The sequence below is a fragment of the Caretta caretta genome, chromosome 10 (assembly GCF_965140235.1).
Source record: "Caretta caretta isolate rCarCar2 chromosome 10, rCarCar1.hap1, whole genome shotgun sequence".
In the NCBI taxonomy this organism is placed as follows: Eukaryota; Metazoa; Chordata; order Testudines; family Cheloniidae; genus Caretta; species Caretta caretta.
Window position 1 is genome coordinate 36,647,590 of NC_134215.1, and position 26,548 is coordinate 36,674,137.

General features: G+C 45.4%; 1 protein-coding gene across 7 annotated transcripts in view; it reads left to right on the forward strand.

Annotated features, from left to right (window-relative positions):
• Positions 1-26,548, forward strand: part of LOC125644432 (ankyrin repeat and fibronectin type-III domain-containing protein 1-like) — a 575,682-nt gene that overhangs the window by 139,925 nt on the left and 409,209 nt on the right. The gene's annotated exons all lie outside the window — the stretch shown is intronic.

The following is a 26,548-nucleotide window of genomic DNA, read 5'->3' on the forward strand; positions in this document are numbered from 1 at the left end:
TTTGTGTAGCTTATTTTTCTATTCATATATGAGCAATTGGCAGGCGAGTTCTAACAAGGTCTTTGATGCCACTTGCTAGCGATGTTTGCTCTCATGGGTCAGTGAAAGGGTTGCTTTGAGGAGGGGGAGTGGAAATGTAGACACCAGCGACATTCTGCTCAACGGTGTCTCTCCCCACAATTCACCTTCTGAACTGTATGTGGTGTTTGCCTTTTAGAGAGAGCGCTTGTGATCGATGGCAGATTTGTATAACAGAATATATCATTTGAGTGCTTCCAGACCTAAAGAGAAGCAATTCATGCAGGGTGGGGCACTCATTTAGGGCTGCGTTCTTTCTCTCTCTCCATTCCTCTTGTATCAGTTTGGTCATAGTGAGTGCGCTGGACGAATGGCGTGTTTATAAAATTAACTAGCATTATAACATCTTTTAAAATTTCCTTTCCAGTCTGATGCTCAGAAGCCGTGCAGGCTGTTTCTGTACCTGCACAGGTACATAGATGAGATTAAAGGTTTTCACTCACCCTATCATTGTGAGTCACTGTGTCTTTTCCTCTTGTACACTTTCCCCCCTTTTCCAGAATTCTCTGTTCTGCCATTGCAGGAGAGACAGTAAGATCCCTCCCTAGGCTTCAGAGCCTGAGCTCCAGCCGCCGCCACAACTTCAAAGTGCTGTTTACACAGCTATTTTTAGCGTGCTAGCACAAGTTGGCTAACCCAGGCCGGGAGGCTTGCTGTCATAGGCTGTGTAGACGTACCAAGAAATGCTAGGCAGGCGATCAGGATATTGTGAAATTAAGAAGAGACTGGAACGAATCTGATTACAATCCCCAAAGATAAATTCAGTTTAAATCTGCTTTCTACCTGCATTTTCTTTACAGTGTCCATTCAGACCTGGTTTGTGGGGAGCCCAGGTTTGAAGGAAAGACTTTGCAAGTGCTGGGGAATTTTGCATGTGCTGTAGACCATAGTGGTACATGAACAGTGTGCTTCATGGAGAACAAGCTTCTGCCATGGAGAGAACACGTCTTTATCCCGCTGACACCTGGATCTTCCTGTTCTTGCTGCTGTCCAACCTGTTGATTCCCCCATGTAAGGGGAACACAACCACAAGTGATATGGACTTCTGGAGCTTCGACACAGGGAGGACTAGGGCACTGGGGAATCCTGTCTTCTGAGGGTGTCTCCCACATGAATGCTCAAGCGAGAGACAATAGATTCCTTTCTGGCTTTGTGATATTGCGTATGCTAGAAAGGGTTGACTAGGATACCTGCATACCGGTTGCCTGAACAAAATAAGCTGTATTGACAAAAGGGCTCTCTTGATGGTATAACTGTGTCTAAACTTGGGCTTTTGCTGGCGTAGCACTGTCTGTTAGAGGTGTGATTTCCCTTCCACACACACACTTAGCAGACATACGTATGCCGACAAAACTTATAAGAGTAGACCAGGCCTGTATCAGTAAGGAAATGGAACCTAATGGAACTGACTCAAAGAGAATCTAGCTTTCCTTGTTTTTGCACCTGATTCTTCTGCCTTGTGTCTCCATTGTCATTTACAGTTGTGCTGTGTGTGTGTGTGTGTGTGTGTGTGTGTGAGAGAGAGAGAGAGAGAGAGAGAGAAAGATTGACATACTACCCCTGTGCGGGAGTGGAGAAATGGGCTTGGGTAGCAGCTTACATTTCCTATGCACAGGGTGTAATCAACTCCACATGCTGCAAGACTGGATTTTCAGCTTCTCTTTCTGCACCTGGTGTTGATACATGTCTCACCCTTCCCATAATTACATGTAATTGATTATAAAAGCAAAAATAAAATGTTGACTGATTAAGCATGAAACTCTTTAATTCCAAAGTGTCACTTTCCACTCAAACTGCTTGGGTGTTAGTTTGCCTGATTTTTCCAACCTCCTTTCTTTTGGAAAGAAAAAAAATAAAAATGCCATCTCCAAAATACAACTAGATACTGTTACAACACCAAGAGCCACATCTCTGACTGTGTAGAAAGATTCAGAGATCTAAGATATGAGACAAAGAAAACAGTGCACTGGGAGTCAGATTCAGGTATCTGTCTTATATATTATCTATTAGAGAAACAAGATGAGTGAGGCAATACCTTTTATTGGACCAACTTCTGCTGGCGAGTTGGTCCAATAAGAGAAATTACCTCACCCACCTTGTCTTACTAATGTCCTAGGACCAACATGGCTGCAACAACACTGCATACAATAATGGATAATCCCTCTATATGGTAGTTTTTCTAGCTTCTTATCCTACTATGTTATCCTACTATGAAATAAGCACAGAAAGAAGCATCTTTCTGTGCTTATTTCATAGTAGGATAACACTGGCAAAGAAATGTAATAGAAATGTAGCTAGGATGTCCAGATCCGATGTTTGGATGCTCAGATTAGCACAAAGTTTAAAAAATGCCCACTTTACATGCCTCTGTAGAAGAATTTATTAGAATCCTGCCAGCTACTTACTGTTTTCTTCTAGGCTCTGAAGGAGCCGGACGATCTGTTGTGCTGTTTCCAAACCACCTGGGACCAATAGGAACCAGATAAATATTAAAACTGGGAGTCCACTAAGAGGGATTTGCTAATTTGAGCAGCCATTTAAGACATACATGGCACTTTTTATTTTCAAGAGGCTGTAGAGACGTTAATAAATATTTATGGTTGGGGTGTCTGGTCTTAAGTGCCTGCATTTTAATATTATGCCCACAGATGTAAAACATAATTTTGAAGGCGTAGGCAGATCTGTCGCATTGGTGAAAGTGAGGGACTGAGCATGGGTCAGCAGGGCTCACATCTATGCTTGGAAGAGGACTACTCCCTTTATTTTTTTCCAGTTTCACCCCTGCTAATGCAGCGCATGATGTGAGTAGGTGTTTGTAGTGAAGCAAGGACGCACTGGCCTGGCACCTCCTGGTGGTCATCTGGGAATTAGCTCTTTTCCAGCTTACGGAGCGCCCTCTGCAGGCCAGTGTCGCACCTGCTGCTGGCCCTCATGTCCCTCCCGGACCCCGGAGCCTGTTTACCCTGGGGTTCTGCCCCAGTAGTACCCCACACTCTGGGTCTCCCCTCCCAGGGGAACCCCCATCCTCTAAACCCATCTTGTCTCAGTGGCTGCTGCCAGTCATCATCTAGCCCCTGCTCACTGGGGCAGACTGCAGTCTGTAATAGCCACTCATCATTGGCAAGGGGTTAGGACCTGCTGCCTTTGCCTATCCTCAGGCTGTCCCTCTGCAGCCCCAGTACCTCTTGGCCTTAAACAAGGTCTGCAGCCTGGGGGTTTACCAGGCTGAAGCTCCCCTGCTCCCTTTGCCCTTCCCCAGCACGACTCCACTTAAGGTCCCTTCCTCTCAGGCAACTAGCCCTTTCCACTCCAGAGCTAGAGTAAGACTCCTTTGCTTCTGGCCCACAGCCCTCTTATAAGGTCCATCTGGGCCCTAATTGAGCTGGCCACAGCTGTGGTCAGCTACACAATCAGCTTTTCCCAGCTGTTCTTAATCCCTTTCCCTGCTGCAGCCCTCTGCAGGGCTGCTTTTAACCCCTTCGGGGCTGGAGCGGGGTGACCACTCCGCTACAGTGTTATACAAGTTTCCCACACACATTACCACCAATGTACCTCAATCGTGATCTGCAGCTCCTGTTGCTGTCTCAGTCCCACCAACAGACCTCTGTTCTGACCTACAGTTGCCCCGTTATTCCAATCCTAGACAGGGACTGCCAACTGTGCGCAGTGATACGAGGGCTTTATAGTGTAGGTTTTCCTATAAATCAGATGGCTAGTCAGATCTCCAGGGTGAATGTTTAGTTGTGTGTCAGCCCAGTGCCCTTGAGTAGTGACACCATTGAGAACAGGGAGTGGCACGGACACTATGAAGTGAGTGTCAGTGTGCGTAGTCCAGAAATGTCAGACCTCAGTGTAAAATTAGTTTCTCATGGTGGCTGCAATAATTGTGAAAAGAGTAAAGGAGTGAATAGGCCAAATTGTCAGTTGGTGCAAATCAGCGTAGCTCTATTGACTTCACTGAAGGGTTGCTAGTTTACTTCAGGTGAGGACCTGGCCCAACATATGAACTTTCATCCTCCTCTACATAATGCAAGAATATGGGAATGAATAAACTGCTGCAAACTGTCTTTATGCTTAACCAGGAGCCGTGGATTAGCACTGCAGCTCGTAGGCTGCTGTAGCTGCAGACCACATTGCAGGGACAATATTCTCTGGCTTCTGGATAAAGGGGAAGGGTTCCACCACAGCTGTTTTGAGCATAGCATAGGCAGACTGCCATAGTAAAGGAAATATTTTAAACCCCCTATCACCGGAGTATTTGAGCCCTTCACAATCATTAATTAATCTCTCCTCACTGCACCTTTGTGAGGTGGGAAAGTATCATTAGCCACAAGCACAAAGAGGTTGGGTGACCTGCCAAGATCATGCAGGAAGCAGAGCCTAGATCTCAATAGGGAAATACAACGTATGGAGCTACTATAAGGTGGGCGCATAACTGGTTGGAAAACCGTTCCCAGAGAGTAGTGATCACTGGTTCACAGTCAAGCTGGAATGGCATATCTAGTGGGGTCCCGCAGGGATCAGTTCTGAGTCCTGTTCTGTTCAATATCTTCATCAATGACTTAGATAATGGCATAGAGAGTACACTTATAAAGTTTGCGGACAATACCAAATTGGGAGGGGTTGGAAGTGCTTTAGAGGATAGGATTAAAATTCAGAATGATCTGGACAAACTGGAGAAATGGTCTAAAGAAAACAGGATGAAATTCAATAAGGACAAATGCAAAGTATTCCACTTAGGAAGGAACAATCAGTTGCACACATACAAAATGGGAAATGATGCCCAGGAAGGAGTACTATGGAAAGGAATCTGGGTTTCATAGTGGATTGCAAGCTAAATATGAGTCAACAGTATAACGCTGTTACAAAAAAAGAAAAATGTGAACATAATTCTGGGATGTATTAGCAGGAGTATTGTAAACAAGACATGAGAAGTAATTCTTCCACTCTACTCCGTGCCGATTAGGCCTAAACTGGAGTACTGTGTCCAGTTCTGGGTGCCACATTTCAGGAAAGTAGGGTTGCCAACCCTTCAGGTTTTGCTGGGAGTCTCCCGGAATTGGGCTCTATCTCCCGGAGGCTACTGAAGCCAAACCAGGAGATTTTAGGCCGCTAAAATCTGGCAGTGCAGCAGGGTTAAGGCAGGCTTCCACCTGCCCTGGCTCCGTACCGCTTCCGGAAGTGGCCGGTACATCCCTGTGGCCCCTGGGGGGAAAGGGGCAAGGGGTCTCCATGTGCTGCCCCTGCCCTGAGCACCGATTCTGCAGCTCCCATTGGCCGGGAACTGTGGCCAATGGGAGCTGCGGGGGAGGTGCCTGCAGTCAGGGGCAGCGCACAGAGCCCCCTGCCCCGCCCAAGGGCTGCAGGGACATGCTGGCCGCTGCAGCTTCCGGGAGCGACGCAGGGCCAGGGCAGGCAGGGAGCCTGCGTTAGGCCCGCTGTGCCGCCGCACAAGGTAAGCACCGCCCGGCCGGAGCCAGCACCCCTCACCCCCTCCGACACCCTCATCCCCTACCCCAGCCTGGAGCCCGCACCCCACACCCCAAGCCCCAGCCCTGAGCCCCCTCCGGCACCCAAACTCCCTCCCAGAGCTTGCACTCCACACTCTCTCCTGTACCCCAACCCGCTGTCCCAGGCTAGGCCTGGAGTCCCCTCCCACACTCCGAACTCCTCAGCCCCAGCCCAGAGCTCGCACCCCCTGCCAAACCCCAACCCTCTGCCCCAGCCCGGTGAAAGTGAGTGAGGGTGGGGAGAGGGAGCAACGGAGGGAGGGGGGATGGAGTGAGCAGGGCGGGGCCTTGGAGAAGTGGCAGAGCAGGGGACAGAGCAAGGGTGTTTGGGTTTGTGTGATTAGACAGTTAGCAACCTGACAGGAAAGATGTGGACAAATTGGAGAAAGTCCAGAAGAAAGCAACAAAAATGATTAAAGGTCTAGAAAACATGAAGGTCTAGTTATTATGTAGTCCTGCCTTCAGTGAAGGGGACTCGACTAGATCAGTGGTTCTCAACTGGGGGTCTGCGGCCCTCTCGGGATCCATGAGCTCCTTCAGGAGGCCTGCGGGGCCTTGCAGCTGAAACCCATAGCCTGAGCCCCAGTACCCCATGTGGGGCTGAAGCCGGGAATGGCAGGGCTGAATCCCAAGCCCCGGTGCTCCCCACGGGGCAGAAACCCTCAGCCCCTGGGTGGAGTTTGGGGGGGGCATAGAGGGCGTTGCCCCCCCAACTGCAGTGCAAGAGCAGGGCAGTACCGGGGCAGCTCCACACCCCACTTCTGTCCTGGCCCCCTGGCCAAGTGGGAGGCTGGAAGCCGGAGCCGGGCAGCGCGGAGCAGCTGCTGCTCTGGCTGGTGCCACGTAGCAGGCAGCCACAGCATTTCCTTGTGTCCTGCTGCTACTTGCGCCTGAGGTTGAAGCTGCTCCTCAGCTCCAAGCCCTCTTTGCTCAAGCAGCCGGTAAGAGTTGCTCAGGTGGAGGGGACCCGGCTTCATGGCTGGCAGAGTCCTCGGGGAACTGCAACTGCAGGGGAGCACACAGTCCCTAGCTATTCCTCTCCCTACACCCTGACTTTAAACTCCCCGATATGTGTCCCCTCCTCCTCTGCTGGGCCCTGGAGTTTTTATAGCATGTTGGAAGCAGGGGGACAGAAAGAAAGAGCTTGAGAACCCCGGGACTAAATGACCTCTTGAGTCCCTTCCAGTCCTACACTTCTGTAATTCTGTGCTCTTAATCACAAAACCAGCCTTCCTCTACTTGCAACTGTTTAACATACACAACAGTATAGGGTAGTAAATTAAGAAGCCTACGGCAATTGAAGCTATCAAGAAAATCAATGTAGGACAAAACCTTCAAACTCTGAATTTTCTGTTCACTGGGTGCGTGGTGTAGCTGAACTGCACTGTTTGTGTAGAGCTGTTGTGTTGAAACTTCTCCTTGGTTAAAATCTTAATTTGTCCAAAGTACGTAAAATGTGACGATGTCATTTTAGCTGTAATGTTAACTTGTTGCTTCAAGACAGCACAGAATGGAGTCAAAGGAATGGTGTGGACTCAGTTTGTTTCCACTAACAGAGTGACTGATCGGGAATTTCCAAGGCTTCTGGTGAGATTACAGAGTGGTTATAGCAAGAGAGAGGACTCTTCTGATGATGAAAGGGAGTGCCCACGGATGGGCTGTTGACATTTTGCTGAGCACTTGCCTTCTAAAAAATAGGGGCCTTACAAGCATTGTTAGGTTGAGTACTGTGATGCAGCAGGAGAGTGGTTGGTTTTTTTTTTTTTGAAGCAAAAAAGGTGTTTTTATTTGCGTAACACACTTACAAACAAAAACAACAGCATATGCAATGTTTAACACAGCAACCAATCACAATTGTTTTCTCATTAGCTTCAGGGGAGGGAAGTGTTCAAGCTTGCCTGGGCCAAGGGCGAGGGGCTTCCTCGACTTCCGTGGTCTTCCACCCTTCTGAGTTACCTGGTGGCCCAGAGCGTGGGGGCTTCATCAACTCTCAAGGTCTGCCACCCCCTCGAGTTACCTGGCGCCATGCCCAGTGTCACCAACAATTCCCTCCTCCGAAAGCACCCAACAAGAGAGGCAGGCTGTGGGGTGGACAATCTGGGGGGGGGGCACGTGCACCCACGTGTGAAAGGACCCCTCTAAGGTGGTGGTGTCTGCAGCAGGAATGGCTGGGGCTGGGGTCCCTTACTCTCTCCCCCAATCAAAGGGTCAAACAAAGGGAACCGGATGGGGACACCGAGCAGAGAACCTCGGACAGCGCCCACCGCTCCTCAAAAGCACCAAGGGAGTCGGTGGACGCCGCCAAGAGGAACTCCGCCCGGATACGTGAATGGACCGAGGATTGGAAAACGGCCCCACAGTCACAGGAAAAGCAGGAGAGTGTTAGAAGGGAACCTTATTCCCTGTAGAGGGAAGAAAGTTTGCTATAAATTAATTAAAGCACCTGAAGCCAATTAAAGCACTTGAAGCCAGTCACATGATAACCCCCCTCCCCCCCGATTCAATCAGACCAGAGGAGGAGTTGAAGCAGAGTGGATTGGTGTTGGAGCAGAGAGCAGTTTGGCAGGAAGCAGAGGAGAGTTTAGAGAAGTGCTGCGGTGGGCTAAGAAGATCAAGACCATCGGTAAAGGGGCACCTGGTTTGTGCAGAGGGAGGGCAGGAAGCCCCACAAGCTGAAGGGCAGGAGAGGGAAGTAGCCCAGGGGAAGGAACCGCTAGTTCTAGTGGTTTACCACTATCCCTAGGGCCTGTGAGCTGGGACCCGGCGTAGAGGGTGGGCCTGGGTCCCTCCCTCTCCACTCCCCTCCCCTCCTCTAGGACACTAGTGGGGCAGTTAATACCCCAGTTCAGGGGCAAGAAATGGTGCCCTGAACCTCCTCCACCCCAAGAAGAGAAAGCGCGAGACCTATCATAGTAGTGCCAGCAATCTGCCACGGTACCCAAAAATGGAGTTGCCCAAAAATACTAGTGACTCTGGAAAATTTGGGCCTTACTTTCTGAGGAGGGTGAGGCAGCATCATCCATCACCACCTCAACCAGCTTTGGTATGCCTGTTCTGATCATCACTACTGCACACCACACCATTGGGCCTCTGTTTTCCTGATGCTGAAAGAAGTTCTGACCAGATGAGGAGAGGGAACTAGATGATCTAACCACCTCTGTGGCTACGTCCTGAGCAACTGCTGAGATGTGAGCCTCAGATTCCAGTTGTTCCCCCTTGTGTGTTCATTTCCACCCTCCCCTCAGTCCTTCTCTGTCTTCGCTACCTCCCTTTGGGCCTGGTGTTGAATCTGAATCCACTTTAACCAGTCAGGACAAAATGTAATTTTGCTGGGATCAGTGGGGCAACCTAAAAGCTATACCTTCATCATACTCACAAGAGGAAAATAGGTGCAAGCTAGCAAAAGATTTACAGAAGCAAGCAAGTAAGGCTGGGGTACAGGAGTGGCTAACTGGGCTGTGTGTCATGTGTTGTGCCTGTGATCCTCCATCCTGGAAACTGACAGTCCAAGCATTGGAGACAGAAGCTTTATTTTCCCATCTTTTTCTCTTCCTCTTGATGTGTATTTTTCTTAAAGAAACAGGATCAGACTTTAACAACTGAGCTGCAGAGCTCCCCCCGAGTGGCTGTTTTCCCCAGAAAGGACATTTGATGTAAGAGACGTTCAAGACAGAGTGTGTATGGTAACACCCATTGTTTCATGTTCTCTATGTATATAAATCTCCCCACTGTATTTTCCACTGAATGCATCCGATGAAGTGAGCTGTAGCTCACGAAAGCTTATGCTCACATAAATTTGTTAGTCTCTAAGGTGCCACAAGTACTCTTCTTTTTTCAAGACAGAGGGTTGTTTTCCCTTTAAATGTTCCTATACAAAAAGAGAGGGAATATGGAAGCTTGTAAAACAAATAATGGCTTGAGTTTTAAATGCTTGACTGTTTTCCCCTCCTTCTTTACATTAGATGTGAGCTTAATAAACATTTTAGAGGATTTATTGTTTTTGTGGCGCATTGTGAGCGAAATCAGAACCCTGAACCCAAATTATTCATGTTGTGACATTAACATAGTAACTTAAAATGTATAACATCCTTGAAACCCTCACTGTGCCTCACAATGGAGTTTAAGCTGCACAAGGCAGTGATCCCATCCCCTCTGCTGAGTGTATTGGCAGTATGCAACAAATGACACGTATTATGAGAGAAAGATGGTAATTACTTGAATGGGAATTTGTCCGGGACTTTGGGGTTTACCCTTAGCCCTTGTACAAAGGACAATAACTAAGAGAGGGTCGGGCCCTCCGCTTCACATCTTAGATAGAGTCTTTAAATAAAGAAGTGACTGGCATAAATACATTACACACCTCATGATAATAGTCTCAAAGGCTTTTATGCATGGTTCATTCAGCAGGTACCATATGGCAAGCACGCACCCAGTCACCTCACCTGGTGAGATGCAGCAGAAATGATTCTTATTGTTCATGGGCTGAGTGTAACACATCAGAATCTCAGTGTCAGTAGCACTTTCCTACTGCTGTACATAAATACACCAGGCTGATTCCTATGTTGGCCAAGGTTTTGAAGCCTGGAGGTCTTCAGTTAGGATCTTAACTTCACATGTAGGCACCTAATTACAAATGGTCTGTTTTTCAGAGTGCTGAGCACCCAGGAATCCCACTGAAGTTAATGAGGACAGAAGATGTCCAACATCTTTGGAAAGCAGACTGTTGTTACTTAGGTAGCTCTGTTATGCCTATTTTTAGATTTACTGAGGTGAAACCTGGAGATGGCTAAGCACCTGGTTTGGCATTTCTGTTTGCAGCTGGATGAGGAATAGGGCTATGGCCTGACATGCGGCTAGGTTACCGTAGTTTTCACTGCATGACTTGCATGCTGTTGGGTGAAGCTTATTGCTTCAAAAACAGATGTATGGCTGCAGACATAGGGGTAACATGTTCTCCTCTGTAACCCTTTCCTCCTCTCTTCATACTGCTGTGCAGGTGCCACTCTTCTTCCGTACGTTGGCTTTGGCACAGTACGGAAACATACAGAGCAAAGCCCGTCTTTTGGCTGGGGCAAAGTGATTGTCTCACAGCAGTTATTTGTTAACTAGTTGTGTGCTAGCGGTGAGATACTAGGTGAAAAGCCACCCATGCTCTCCTTATTCAGTCTCTACAGACATTGGATCTCCAGGGCCTTGGGAATCTGACAAGCCACTAGACATAACCTGTTCTATTTTAGCAGCAGAGTGACGGTGCCAAGGGAGGAAATGACATTTAGCTTTGGTTTCTTGATTGAGCTGCTTGAGCTTTGCATATTAAACCAGAAGAAGCTTTTAGCTCTGAGGCTTTTCCCTGCTGGCTGTTTTCTCTTGTTGTTTTGCATCACTCAATAGTTTCAATCCAGCAGGAAGAAATTTAGAGATGGGATGAACTAGAGAATGCCGTCTTCCAAAGGAACGTGTCCTTTCAAACTCACTTTAGGCCTGTGCTTCACCTGCCCGTAGCTGACAAATCTTACAGCCGCTGATTTTAAGACTCCTACTATTAAGACTCCTTGTTATCAGACATGGATATGTGGAATTCCTGACTCTAGTGAATCCTCCCAAGGAACACTAGGTTAGAAGAATGGGTAAATCAACTGGCTTTTCATCTTTGGGAATCTGTGTTTAAATTTGGATTTAGATAATCATTTGAGATGAGTCAGGTGATTTTTGTGCTTTCTTTGGTAGTCTCGGCATTCACATGGTTTGGGTCAATGAGGAAACCTATTCTAGAGATGCATAAGATTGGAGTGCTGTTGGCTAGAATTGTGGGTACTTGGCACAGGGAAACTTGCAGAGCATATGCCTGGCTGTTCTCTAGGTGCAGAATGGCGATTATGCTAATGAATGCTATCTTTCATCTAGATTAGCCAAACACATAGGAAAGTAATAGAGATACACACTTGGAACACTGATGAGGGAAGAGAAGTGGGCCCAGCCAGCAAAGTACTATGCCAAATGCTTGGCTTTGTATCCAAGAAAGACCAGCCAAACAAAGAACTATACTCTGGTGGTATAATTAACGTACATGTGTATAAGTGTCAGAGTATAGCACGTACTGTAGGGCTATTATGGCTATTATGATCTAACAGACCTTTTCCCCACTGTAATTTTCTGTGATCGTGTTGACCTATTAACATGCTAGCAGAGAGATGTGGCATAAATTAGGCAGTCCAGGCATCCTATTACAAGTGTCCCCAGTAGTACATGATCTCAGAGCCCACCATACTTTTGGTACTGTAGGAACAACAATATTCCAGGTATAGAAGTGGGCACAAGCAAGATCCAGGGCACATGCCCTAAAACATTGGGTGCCTAGACCTGAATTTCATGCTATTCCCAAAACTCCATATTTGAATTCCCTGCTCCAGTTCTGGGGAGTTTTTGGTCTAAGTCCAAGTGTTGTGGGTACGGCCCATTTGTAATAGTTATAGTTAACATTAAGTTCCCTTCACTTATCTTATATCATATTAATGTAGGGATGGAAGCAGGGCTTTGGAGCGGAGCCCGGAACTGGAGTGCGGAGCAGCTCCAGAGCAGTGAAGCTGCAGGTTTTTGCGCGGAGCTGGAGCACAGCTCCAAAGCCCTGGATGAAGGGACCTCAAGTTATCTAGCCCAGCCCACTTTGCTGAGACAGGACCAAAACCATTCTGGACAGGTGTTTGTCCTGTTCTTAAAAACCTCCAATGATGGGGATTCCATAACCTCTTGGACACCTATTCTAGAGCTTAACTACCCTGCTAGTTAGAAAGTTTTTGCTAATAACTAATCAAAATTTCCCTGGCTGCAGATTAAGCCCATTACTTCTTGCTCTACCTTCAGTGGACATGGAGAACAATTGATCATTGTCCTATTTATAATGGCCCTTAACAGATTTGAAGATGTTATCAGATCTCCTCTGAGTTTTCTTTTCTCAAGACTAAACGTGCCCAGTTTTTTAACTTTTCCTCACAGGTCAGGTTTTCTAAACCTTTTATCAGTTTTGTTGCTCTCCTCTGGACTCTGCAATTTGTGCACATCTTTCCTAAAGCGTGGTGCCCAGAATAGTATTCCAGCTGAGGCCTCACCAGGGCTGAATAGAGTGGGACAATTGTCTCCCGCGTCTTACATATAAAACTCCAGTTAATACACCCAGAATGATATTAGCCTTGTTTGCAACTGCATCGTACTGTTGACTCATATTTAATTTGTGACCTATTATCACCAGCTAGTTATTCCCCATTTTGTAGTTGTTACATTTCAGACCAATTCTCTAATTTGTCAGTGTTATTTTGAATTCTTATTCTGGCCTCCAAAGCGCTTGCAACCCATCCCAGCTTGGTGTCATCCACAAATTTTATAAGCATATTCTCCACTCCATTATTTGAGTCCTTAATGAAAATATTGAATAGTACCAGGGCCAGACTGACCCCTGCAGGACCTACTAGCTGTGTCTGCCCAGTTTGACAGTGAACCATCGATAACTACTCTTTCAACCAGTTTTCCTCCTGGTTAATAGTAGTTTCATCTAGAGCATATATCCCTAGTTTGCTAATGAAAATGTCCTGTGGAACTGTGTCAAAAGCCTAACTAAAAGCAAGATCTGTCACATCCACTGACTTCCCTCATGCACTAGGTCAGTAACCATGTCAAAGAAAGAACGGGGAGAGTTGTAGTTAATTTTTTTTCCCCTTCAGCATGCAGAAAATTGATAATAAGAACATAAGAATGGCCCTACTAGGTCAGACCAAAGGTCCATCTCGCCCAGTATCCTGTCTTCCAACAGTGGCCAGTACCAGGTGCCCCAGAGGGAATGAACAGAACAGGTAATCATCAAGTGATCCATCCCCTGTCGTTCTTTCCCAGCTTCTGGCAAACAGAGGCTAGGGACACCATTCCTGCCCATCCTGGCTAATAGCCTTTGATGGACCTATCCTCCATGAATTTATCTAGTTCTTTTTTGAACCCTGTTACGGTCTTGGCCTTCACAACATCCTCTGGCAAGGAGTTCCACAGGCTGATTGTGCATTGTATGAAGAAATACTTCCTTTTATTTGTTTTAAACCTGCTGCCTATTAATTTCATTTGGTGACCCCTAGTTCCTATGTTATGAGAAGTAGTAAACAACATTTCCTTAGGTACTTTCTCTACACCAGTCATGATTTTATAGACCTCAATCATATCTCCCCTTAGCTGTCTCTTTTCCAAGCTGAAAAGTCCCAGTCTTATTAATCTCTCCTCACATGGAAGCTGTTCCATACGCCTAATCATTTTTGTTGCCCTTTTCTGAACATTTTCCAATTCCAATATATCTTTTTTGAGATGGGGTGACCACATCTGCACACAGTATTAAAGATGTGGGTGTACCATGGATTTATATAGAGGCAACATGATATTTTCTGTCTTATCTATCCCTTTCTTAATAATTCCCAGCATTCTGGTCGCTTTTTTGACAGCCGCTGCACATTGAGTGGATGTTTTCAGAGAACTATCCACAATAACTCCAAGACCTCTTTCTTGAATTGTAACAGCTAATTTAGACCCTATCATTTTATATGTATAGTTGGGATTATGCTTTCCAATGTGCATTACTTTGCATTTATCAACATTGAATTTCATCTGCAATTTTGTTGCCCAATCTCCCAGTTTTGAGAGATCTTTTTGTAGGTCTTCATAGTCTGCCTGGGTCTTAACTATCTTTAGTAATTTTGTATCATCTGCAAATTTTGCCACCTCACTGTTTACCCCTTTTTTCAGATCATTTATGAATATGTTGAATAGGACTGGTTCTAGAACAGACCCCTGGGGGACACCAATATTTACCTCTCTCCATTCTGAAAACTGACCATTTATACCTAACCTTTGTTTCCTATCTTTTAACCAGCTACCGGTCCATGATAGCACCTTCCCTCTTATCCTGTGGCAGCTTACTTAGCATAAGAGCCTTTGTGAGGGACTTTGTCAAAGGCTTTCTGAAAATCTAAGTACACTATATCCACTGGATCCCCCTTGTCCACATGCTTGTTGACCCCCTTAGAGATTTCGACTAGATTGGTGAGGCATGATTTCCCTTTATCTAAACCATGTTGACTCTCCCCAACAAATTATGTTCATCTGTGTTTCTGACAATTCTTTTCTTTACTATAGTGTCCACCAATGTGCCTGGTACTGAAGTCAGGCTTACCGGCCTGTAATTGCTGGGATCACCTCAGAAGCCCTTTTTAAAAATTGGCGTCACAGTAGCTATCCTCCAGTCATTTGGTACCGAAACTGATTGAAACGATAAGTTACAAACCACAGTTAGCAGTTCTGAAGGAACTCAAATGTGAAATTTCAGAACCCTTGGGTGAATACCATCTGGTCCTGGTGACTTATTGCTGTTTTGTTTATCAATTTATTCCCAAACCTCCTCTAATGACACTGCAACAGTTCTTCAGATTTGTCACCTAAAAAGAATGGCTCAGGTTTGGGAATTTCCCTCACGTCATCAGCTGTGAAGACCGATACAAAGAAGTCATTTGATTTCTCCGCAATAGCCTTATTGTCCTTGAGTGCTCCTTTAGCATTTCGATCATCCGGTGGCCCCACTGATTGTTTAGCAGGCTTCCTGCTTCTGGTGTACTTAAATTTTTTTTTTTTTGCTATTACTTTTTGAGTCTTTGGCTAACTGTTCTTCAAATTCTTTTTTGGCCTTCCTTCCTCAGTATATTTTTATACTTCATTTGCCAGAGTTTATGCTTTGCTTTTTTTTTATTTTCCTCACTAGGATTTAACTTCCACTTTTTAAAGGATGCCTTTTTGTCTCTCACTGCTTCTTTTACTTTGTTTAACCACAATGGCACTTTTTTTGGTTCTCTTACTATGTTTTTTAATTTGGGGTCTACGTTTAAGTTGAACCTCTATTATGGTGTCTTTAAAAAGTTTCCATGCAGCTTGTGAGGATTTCACTTTTGGCACTATGCCTTTTAATTTCTGTTTAACCAGCTTCCTCATTTTTATGGAGTCCCCCTTTCTGAAATTAAATGCTACAGTGTTGGGCTGCTGTGGTGTTTTTCCTGCCACAGGGATGTTAAATTTAATTATATTATGGTCACTATTACCAAGGGGTCCAGCTCTATTCACCTCTTGGACCAGATCCTGTGCTGCACTTAGGACTAAATCAAGAATTGCCTCTTCTCTTGTGGATTCCAGGACTAGCTGCTCCAAGAAGCAGTCATTTAAGGTGCCAAGAAACTTTATTTCTGCATCCCATTGTGAGGTGACACGTACCCAGTCAATATGGGGATAGCTGAAATCCCCTATTATTGAGTTTTTTATTTTTATAGCCTCTCTAATCTCTGTGAGCACTTCAGTCACTATCACCATCCTGGTCAGGAGGTTGGTAATATATCCCTCCTGCTGTATTCTTCTTTTATTAGAGCATGGAATTACTATCCATAGAGATTCTGTGATACAGTTTGGTTCATTTAAGATTTTTACTTCATTTGATTCTAAGCTTTCTTTCATATATAGTGCTACTCCCCCACCAGCACGACCTCTTCTGTCCTTCCAATATATTTTGTACCCTGGTATTACTAAAAAAGAAAAGAAAAGGAGGACTTGTGGCACCTTAGAGACTAACAAATTTATTAGAGCATAAGCTTTTGTGAGCTACAGCAGAAGTACTCCTTTTCTTTTTACAGATACAGACTAACACGGCTGCTACTCTGTAACCTGGTATTACTGTATCCTATTGAATATGCTCATTCCACCAAATTTCTGTGATGTCTATTATATTAATATCCTCATTTAATACGAGGCACTCTAGTTTATCCATTGTATTTAGACTTCTAGCATTTGTATATAAGCACTTTAATAACTTGTCTGCCATTACACGATGTAATTGAATGGGACTGTTTTTTTATTTGACTGTTTCTGATCAGACCCTGCCTGTATTATCATTTTCCATCCTCTGTTCCTCACTAGGACATAGAGATTCTCTATTAATTGTCCCCTAAGGGATGTCCGAACCATGTACTCCTCCACACCTGTCGGCTTTCTCCCAGCCCTTAGTTTAAAAACTGCTCTACGACCTTTTTAATGTTAAGTGCCAGCAATCTGGTTCCATTTTGGTGCAGGTGGAGCCCATCCTTCCTGTATAGGCTCCCCCTTTCCCAAAAGTTTCCCCAGTTCCTAATAAATCTATACCCCTCCTCCCTACACCATCACCTTATCCACACATTGAGACCCTGTAGTTCTGCCTGTCTATCTGGCCCTGCACGTGGAACTGGGGGAATCTCCGAGAATGCTGCCATGGAGGTTCTGGACTTCAATCTCTTACCTAGCAGCCTATCCTTCCCTATGTCACTGGTACCTACATGTACCACAACCACCAGCTCCTCCCCAGCACTTCACATAAGTCTATCTAGGTGTCTCGAGAGGTCATCACAAACACAGCTATCTATGTTTCTAATGATCGAATCTCCCATTACTAATACCTGTCTCTTTCTAATAGCTGGAGTTCCCTCCTCTGGAGAGGTATCCTCAGTGTGAGAGGATACCACAACATCATCTGGAAGGAGGGTCCCAACTATGGGAAGGTTTCCCTCTGCTTCAGTTAGAGATGATAATGTGGTAAAGGCTGCGGGTAGTAGGAGAGAGGGAAAGCTATATTGATATTAAGAGAAATTTGACACATAATGTGACTGGAGAAAATTTGCTTCTGTTTCGGCAGGAAGTTTTGGCTGATGAATCACAGTTGCTAGAAAGAATGTTTGATTCTTAACTCACCCACTGCTCAGTCACTGAGTCACAGCTGGGTGGGTGGGTATGCATGGGAAACACTGTCCTCATACACCATTGTCTTGTATGCAGAGAGAGGGAAGGAAGCAGTTTCAGAGTTGGAATGTCAATACTAACCTCTCTGTTAGGGGTTCTGGTTGGAGGATATTCCCCTAAATGTCAGAGTTTTACAGAGAGAGGGAAGGGGATTTCTGGATGGAAGAGTGGGTAGGTGGTGGTGGGTTTTTTTTCTCCTTGGGGAAATAGCCCTGTCTTCTGTGAAGCTTCTGAGGGCAACTCCTTTATATGGTTTGCTGTGTTGTCCAGGAGACACAGTACAGTCCTATAGTCTATTCACTATAGTACAGGATCACCTTTTCAATGTTTTGTTTAAGGTGTATTTCACTTTCTGGGTCTGAATTTGTTTTGGAGAGAAACTATAGCACAGTGTATTGAAAGGTCTACTGTCAATTTGCAGTGGAGCTGGCAATCAGGCTAAACGCATTAACAGAAGCAGAAACCTCTGGTACCTTTTGGCCTTGATAAGAGCATATCGGAGAACAAGGGATGAACTGTTTGTCTCAATCTCAAGGAGAAATCGGACACCTGTTCCTGCCTGTGTGGTCCACAAGAAGCACAGATTGCACAGGACATTGTTTGGTATCTGTTCGTTAGGAGGAGCCATGTATAGCAGTAGCTTTCTGTGTGTGCTAGGGAGAGGTGAACGACCCATGTTTATAGGTCCTATTGGTGTAATATTTGGGAGTAGGTGGATGGAGAGAAATTTAGGAATCATAGGGGTTAAATGTCAGCTACAATTGTCAGGAGTGTGGGTGCACCACTGTTATCACAGGAGCAGGCAGAGAGGACAAAGCTAAGATTATTTTTCTTTTAATAAGAATAATAAAATAACACCAGCTAGCTCTCACTTAGCACTTTTCACCCAGAGATCTCAAAGCGCTTGCCAAGGAAGATATAAGTGTCATTATCTGTTTCCCAGATGCAGAAAAACTGAGGCACAGGGGAGATGATTTGCCCAATGGCAGCAGCAGAGCCACAAATAGAACTCAGGTCTCCTGAGTCCCAAACCAATGCACCTATCAAGTAGGCCACACTGCTTCCCTTTTTAACCTTATAGGGGTCCAGACCTGTTATGGGGTAGCGGAGAAAGCGGAGAGCAGAGTATTACAGCTGCAAATGGCTACAGCCTCACAAGAGCAGGTGGGAAGGCAAGAATGGAGCTTCTTCTTTCTTCCTGGGGCCGAAGAGTCGAGCGGATCAGTGGGCAAAATGCAAGGAGATGTTATGTTTTGAGGGGTGTGTGTGTGTAAATTTTTAAATAATGAAACCCCCTCCTCCACACCCCTTTTCTGCTTTGAGAGCAGCAATCAGCTTCCAGCAAGGGTCTGGTCACCATGCCAGGAGGTAAAAAGGAGCAGCAGCATGTAAGGTGGTTACCATGTTCCTGCCTATCTCATGGGTGGGCTGTGCAGGGTTGTACGAAGAAATGGTGCTCAGTACCTTTCAGGAGCAAACTCTGAGCAGAAACGCTATTGAGTCACACAGATCGCCTGGTCAAGAATCTATGTCCAACTGCTGATCAGTTAGGAAGCTCTCCTGAGCTCTGGAAATTCTCCCTATACCCTTGCTTTGGCCTGGGCACTTCTGGATTTATGGCAGCTGGATATTTTCTGATTGCTATACAGAATCAATCAACTCTCCAAATAGGGTTGATATTTGTTCAGTTCAGCAACATTGTCTTTATTTGGCTGTCACTAGGGCGCATATGGAATTCAAGTGACAACCTAGGTTGAAAAGACCAAATTTTGACCTACTTGTTATTGTCTCCATCTGCAAAAATCCATGTTGTCCTTGTTTGTTTAACAAATGCTTGGGTGCTTTCCCCTGCCACCTTCAACAACACATGAGTAAAATTTAGGTTGTGCATCAGGAGATATGTCCTTGTGTGTATTTCAGGAGTACCCAAATGTGATTGGGGCACCACTGTGGAGCCTAGTGGTGCTACTCAAAAGGAAGTAGCAGGATCCACTTGGGACATTTTTATTTATTTCTAGTGCCTAGGGAATCACAGAATCATAGAAATGTAGGGCTCAAAGGGATCTCAAGAGGTCATCTAATCTAGCCCCCTGTGCTGAGGCAGGATCAAGTAACCTAGACCATTCCTGACAGGTGTCTGTCTGATCTGTTCTTAAAAACCTCTAGTGATGGGGATTCCACAAACTCTCTTGGAAGCCTGTTCCAGTGTGTAGCTAGCTTTATAGTTAGAAAGATTTTTCTGAATATCGAACCTAAATCTCCCTGGCTGCAGATTAGGCCCATTACTTCTTGTCCTACCTTCAGTGGATGTGGTGAACAGTTGATCACCATGCTCTTTATAATGGCCCTTAACAGATTTGAAGACTGTTATCAGGTCCCCCCTCAGTCGTCTTTTCTCAAGACTATACTTGCCCACATTTTTTAACCTTTCCTCAGAGTTCAGGTTTTCTAAACCTTTTATCATTTTTGTTGTTCTTTTCTGGACTTTCTCCAATTTTGTCCCCATCTTTCTTAAAGACTGGCATCCAAACCTGGACACAGTACTCCATCTGAGACCTCACCAGTGCCAAATAGTTTACGACAAATACTTCTTGGGTCTTACATATGACACTCCTGTTTATACATCCCAAAACAGTATTCGCCTTTTTTCAACTGTATGACATTGTTGGCTCACAAATTCAATTTGTGATCAATGATAACGTCCAGATCCTTCCAGCAGTACTACTACCCAGCCTATTGCTCCCCATTTTGTAAGCTGTGTATTTTGTTTGTCCTTCCCAAGTGTAGTAAGTCTTGTGGATTTAAGATCAATTCTCCAATTTGTCAAGATCGTTTTGAATTCCTATTCTGTACTCCAAAGTGCTTGCAACTCATTTTATAAGCATATTCTCCACTACATTATCAAGGTTGTTAATGAAAATATAGAATAGTACCAGAGCGAGGACTGCTGTGGGACCCACTAGAAGTATCCCTCCAGTTTGACAGCAAACTGTTGGTAACTTCTCTTTGAGTACGGTCTTTCAGCCAGCTGTACACACCCACTTTATACCATAATAATTCCACCTAGACCACAGTTCCCTAGTTTGCTTGTGAGAATGTCATGTGGGACTGTGTCAAATGCCTGAATAAAATCAAGGCACAGGGAAGAAAGGAGAGCAGCAGAATACGGACCCTGGACTTCAGAAAAGCAGACTTTGACAACCTCAGGGAACTGATGGGCAGAATCCCCTGGGAGAATAACATGAGGGGGAAAGGAGTCCAGGAGAGCTGGCTGTATTTTAAAGAATCCTTATTGAGGTTACAGGGACAAACCATCCCGATGTGTAGAAAGAATAGCAAATATGGCGGGCGACCAGCTTGGCTTAACAGTGAAATCCTTGCTGATCTCAAACACAAAAAAGAAGCTTACAAGAAGTGGAAGATTGGACAAATGACCAGGGAAGAGTATAAAAATATTGCTCGGGCATGCAGGAGTGAAATCAGGAAGGCCAAATCACACCTGGAGTTGTAGCTAGCAAGAGATGTTAAGAGTAACAAAAAGGGTTTCTTCAGGTATGTTAGCAACAAGAAGAAAGTCAAGGAAAGTGTGGGCTCCTTACTGAATGAGGAAGGCAACCTAGTGACAGAGGATGTGGAAAAAGCTAATGCTTTTTTTGCCTCTGTCTTCACGAACAAGGTCAGCTCCCAGACTGCCGCACTGGGCAGCACAGCATGGGGAGGAGGTGACCAGCTCTCTGTGAAGAAAGAAGTGGTTCGGGACTATTTAGAAAAGTTGGACGAGCACAAGTCCATAGGGCTGGATGTGCTGCATCCGAGAGTGCTAAAGGAGTTGGCGGATGTGATTGCAGAGCCATTGGCCATTATCTTTGAAAACTCATGGCGATTGGGGGAGGTCCCGGTCGACTGGAAAAAGGTTAACGTAGTGCCCATCTTTAAAAAAGGGAAGGAGGAGGATCCGGGGAACTACAGGCCAGTCAGCCTCACCTCAGTCCTCATGGAGCAGGTCCTCAAGGAATCAATTGTGAAGCACTTAGAGGAGGGGAAAGTGATCAGGAACAGTCAGCATGGATTCACCAAGGGCAAGTCATGCCTGACAAATCTGATTGCCTTCTATGACGAGATAACTGGTTCTGTGGATGAGGGGAAAGCGGTGGATGTGTTGTTCCTTGACTTTAGCAGAGCTTTTGACACTCTCTCCCACAGTATTCTTGCCAGTAAGTTAAAGAACTATGGGCTGGATGAATGGTCTATAAGGTGGATAGAAAGTTGGCTAGATTGTCAGGCTCAACGGGTAGTGATCAATGGCTCCATGTGTAGTTGGCAGCCGGTATCAAGTGGAGTGCCCCAAGGGTTGGTCCTGGGGCCAGTTTTGTTCAATATCTTCATTAATGATCTGGAGGATGGTGTGGATTGCACCCTCAGCAAGTTTGCAGATGACACTAAACTGGGAGGAGAGGTAGATACACTGGAGGGTAGGGATAGGATACAGAGGGCCCTAGACAAATTGGAGGATTGGGCCAAAAGAAATCTGATGAGGTTCAACAAGGACAAGTGCAGAGTCCTGCACTTAGGATGGAAGAATCCCATGCACTGCTACAGACTAGGGACCGATGGCTAGGCGGCAGCAGTCCTGCAGAAAAGGACCTAGGGGTTACAGTGGACGAGAAGCTGGATATGAGTCGACAGTGTGCCGTTGTTGCCAAGAAGGCCAATGGCATTTTGAGATGTATAGGTAGGGGCATTGCCAGCAGATCGAGGGACGTGATCGTTCCCCTCTATTCGACATTGGTGAGGCCTCATCTGGAGTACTGTGTCCAGTTTTGGGCCCCACACTACAAGAATGATGTAGAAAAATTGGAAAAGTCCAGCAGAGGGCAACAAAAATGATTTGGGGACTGGAACACATGACTTATGAGGAGAGGCTGAGGGAACTGGCATTGTTTAGTCTGTGGAAGAGAAGAGTGAGGGGGGATTTGATAGCTGCTTTCAACTACCTGAAAGGGGGTTCCAAAGAGGATGGATCTAGACTGTTCTCAGTGGTACCAGATGACAGAATGACAAGTAATGGTCTCAAGTTGCAGTGGGGGAGGTTTAATTTGGATATGAGGAAAAACTTTTTCACTAGGAGGGTGGTGAAACACTGGAATGGGTTACCTAGGGAGGTGGTGAAATCTCCTTCCTTAGAAGTTTTTAAGGTCCGGCTTGACAAAGCCCTGGCTGGGATGATTTAGTTGGGGATTGGTCCTGCTTTGAGCAGGGGGTTGGACTAGATGACCTCCTGAGGTCCCTTCCAACCCTGATATTCTATGAAGTTCTGTCATGTCTACTGCTTCCCACCTATGCACTAGGCAGTAATCCTGTCAAAGAAGGAAATTAGGGTGGGACCCTGCAAAAGGATTAAAACCCTATTTTACTTAAAGAAACAACACCAAGACAGTTCCCTCCCCAGAGAGTTCTCAATGTAAAAAAGGACAGATCAAACATGCTGTTGGGTACAACTCTGTGCTGACCACTAGGGCTGAACCATATGGGAACTGATTCTGTAGATTTTTTCCGTCTCCAGTTTATACGATATCTGTGCCAATAGCTCAGACCAAAGTAGCAAACCTTACAGGAGCAAACCATCCTGCATGTGATGGAAGAACATTATTTTTGGGGTGAGGAAACTTCTTTTTCAGCCAGAGTATAAATGTTAATAGCAACAGCAAAGGAACCTTTTAATGACACACAGTGAAATGATATGCAAGCTGGTGCACAGACTCCTCAGCCCGGGAAAGAAAAAGTCCCAGCTGCAGAACTGTTCCCATCCCTTTCTTCGGGGCTTGCTCTCTTTCCAAAAATACAAACTCGAACCGGAACACATAACTCGAACTGCTGGGCAATAATCACCCAAGGCGTTTCCAGCTTCTGCTGGCTGGAAAGATGGAAAGCCTTCTTCCCTCACTGTAGCTTCCCCTTTTCAGGAACCCCTTATGTCCTGGAGCACCTTTACACCTTGCCACATGGTGCCAGATGAAGCTTTAGAGTGTTGCTACAATCCAGTTGTACTGGAGCCTCCCTGTGCAGAACTAGCTGGACACCACCTCTCTTTGGCTCAAATTTCCCACATCCTGGCAGTCTACCGCGCTGATGCCTGCAGCCACTATTGGGATCTCTTGCTTACTGGGCCTCCATTCCTCCTTCCTTGTTTGCCTGCCTCCGTAGATGGTTCTTTCCTCCCTTTCACATCTCTCTGATAATTCTGGGACACCATCTCCCTGACAGATGAGATGCTATTGACCTGGCTCCCCTGCCTTTGGAAGGTGTCCACAGATGCTACTAAGTCATCCTCTTCTCCATAAATTAAGGGCATTAAAATAATTAAAACTACTCTCCTGTGCCATTTGAAAAGAGTGAATCTGTTTGCATTGGCGTTGGCTTGTTGTGTGGGGCAGAGTGTTTTCCTGGAAGGAGACTGATAGTGGGATTAATTTCATTGCATCTGTCATCATTAAGCTGCATGGAGGAGGAGGAAGAAGAGCGAATCCATATGCAGCATCTGTGTAAGAGGAATGATAAATACATTGAGAGGAGATTTTTCAGAGCAGCAGTCGTGTTAGTCTGTATTCGCAAAAAGAAAAGGAGTACTTGTGGCACCTTAGAGACCAACAAATTTATTTGAGCATAAGCTTTCGTGAGCTACAGCTCACTGAGAGGAGAGTTGCAAAAAAATGGCTTTCATTTGGCACATTGATTAGTTTCTCTAGTGCTCGCTGTTGGCAGGTTGCAAAACAAGCAAGAATGTTCGCTTTTAAAAATTACAATAGTCTGTTTCCTTGAATGAAATGGGTGTGGGGTGTGTGCCTGGTCTTACTCTCTTACTGTAGAGATCTGGAATGATTTCTCTTGGTGGAGTATCGTTCATGTGGCTAACAGAATTCTACAAAACTTTTTTTTTCTTCCCTTATGAAATACGTAAGTGACAGCAAAAGGGGCTGGATTGTGAGCCCTAAAGAAGAAAGATTCCAATTCTCAGTCCCTCTGTGCTTTAAATCACCTTTTATGCTTCATAGAATCATAGAATATCAGGGTTGGAAGGGACCTCAGGAGGTCATCTAGTCCAACCCCCTGCTCAAAGCAGGACCAATCCCCAACTAAATCATCCCAGCCAGGGTTTTGTCAAGCCTGATCTTAAAAACTTCAAAGCAAGGAGATTCCACCACTTCCCTAGGTAACACATTCCAGTGCTTCACCATCCTCTTAGTGAAAAAGTTTTCATGTATTCTGGGGCTTCATGTGTTCTGGGGCAGCTAGTGGCCTGCCTGGCCCACTGTGTAAGTTAGAGCAGCCTCAAGGCTGCTGCAATTTACAGTGCTTCCCATAGCCATAGTGCAGTGTATTGTGGCCCCTGGCACACCCCTTTCGCTGGGGGCTGAAAGCAGGGCCAGCAGACAGCCCTTATGCTAGTTCTGCACCAGCCAAGAAGAGCTCTTCAGCAGGGAGACTTGTTAAGAGAATGCCTGCTAGCGTAAAGGAGCTGCAGGGAGGCCTTAAGGTTAACTGGGAATTGGGGCCAGAGTCTGGTACAACAGAGGCAGGATTAGAGCTAGCTTCCCCCATGCTGCCCTGCCAATAAACCCTGACTTAGAGATACTGCCTCCAGGCGTGATCATCTTTGGCCCCTTCTGCTAAGGCTGCCAGAAAGTTTGCAGGGTAATGCCGGCTTTTGTGATGTGATGTGATAATCTGCCCAATAGGAAGCGGACCTAGGCATAAAGCGGACTCACTGCTCACAAGCCATCCTATATCTGCTGGTGAAAATCTTTGGTTGCTAATGACACAAGACCGATCTGAACTGCTGACGAGGATGGGACTTCTTCACCACTGTCATGTTTGTTTTAAATGAATGTTGTTAAAAGACCTATGTAATTGACAAACCTTGGAATGAACAGATGTGGGTCAAGGGCTCCTGTGCTACCAATGTGTTCAGCTGATTAGGTTTAGCGTCAGGGAAGATGAAGTCTGATAAAAGATTGAATTTGCTGCTTGGGCTGAGCTTAGGCTTTGGTATTTCTGGATTGTTCGTTCGTTCTTTGTTCTTTTTTTGTTATAAAACAAATAAAATGCATTAACCCCCAGCCCGTCCAGGAGAGTAGAGTAGAGACAAGTGCATGCCATTTGCTGCTGTGACAGGGATTCCCACTTGCACAAAAGGACACCATTTTCAATCTGTAGGTGTATCAATTACTTTCATTTAAAGCAGTTCTCCTAGTAGGTCACTGTAAAACACAGGGGACGTAAAGTCTGTCACAAGAGTTCTGATCACTGTCCAGCTGTGGTCTCCCATCTCTGACAGTGACCAGTATCTGATGCTTCAGAGGCAAACAAAAAATCCCCATATGCACTCGTCCAGTTGTGCAGTGCTGTCTATGAAGGTTAAAAACAAATCCTGCCTGAGCTCTCTGACAAAAAACCAGCTTTCGCCCTGAAGCATGAGATCAAATTATTTTCTACAATCTTAGCTGGCTCCTCTGTGACTCCTACAGTATTGCTAATCCCAAGCATTCAAAAATCTTGATTTAGGCCCCCCAAATCATGATTGTTTTAAGTACATTGGGCAGGGGGGGTGTGGGTATTTACCTTATAGTTTTTGAGCCTTTAGTGTTCTTGTTTTGAAGCTTTATCCATATACACAAGAAATAGGAACTTAGCTTTTAAAAAAAAAAAAATTAAGGAAAGCAGCAGCAGCTGGGATTTTGCTGGGGCTCTTAAATGTCATGAGACTCATGATAACAATGAGAATTGGCAATGCTGCTAATACTCATAAATGGTGATCTCTCCAAGTAAAACACAGGAGCTGCAGGAAAAGGTGGTGATGAGGGATTTAGTGATAGTCTTTCCTCGGGGTCATTAGTGAGCCAGTGATCTGGCATTGTGCTAAGGGAAAAATACTTCAGCTGTGTGTGTGTGTAATCACTACATAAGGCATATTTCAGAGTAACAGCCGTGTTAGTCTGTATTCGCAAAAAGAAAAGGAATAGTTGTGGCACCTTAGAGACTAACCAATTTATTTGAGCATAAGCTTTCGTGAGCTAGGAGCTGTAGCTCACGAAAGCTTATGCTCAAATAAATTGGTTAGTACTCTA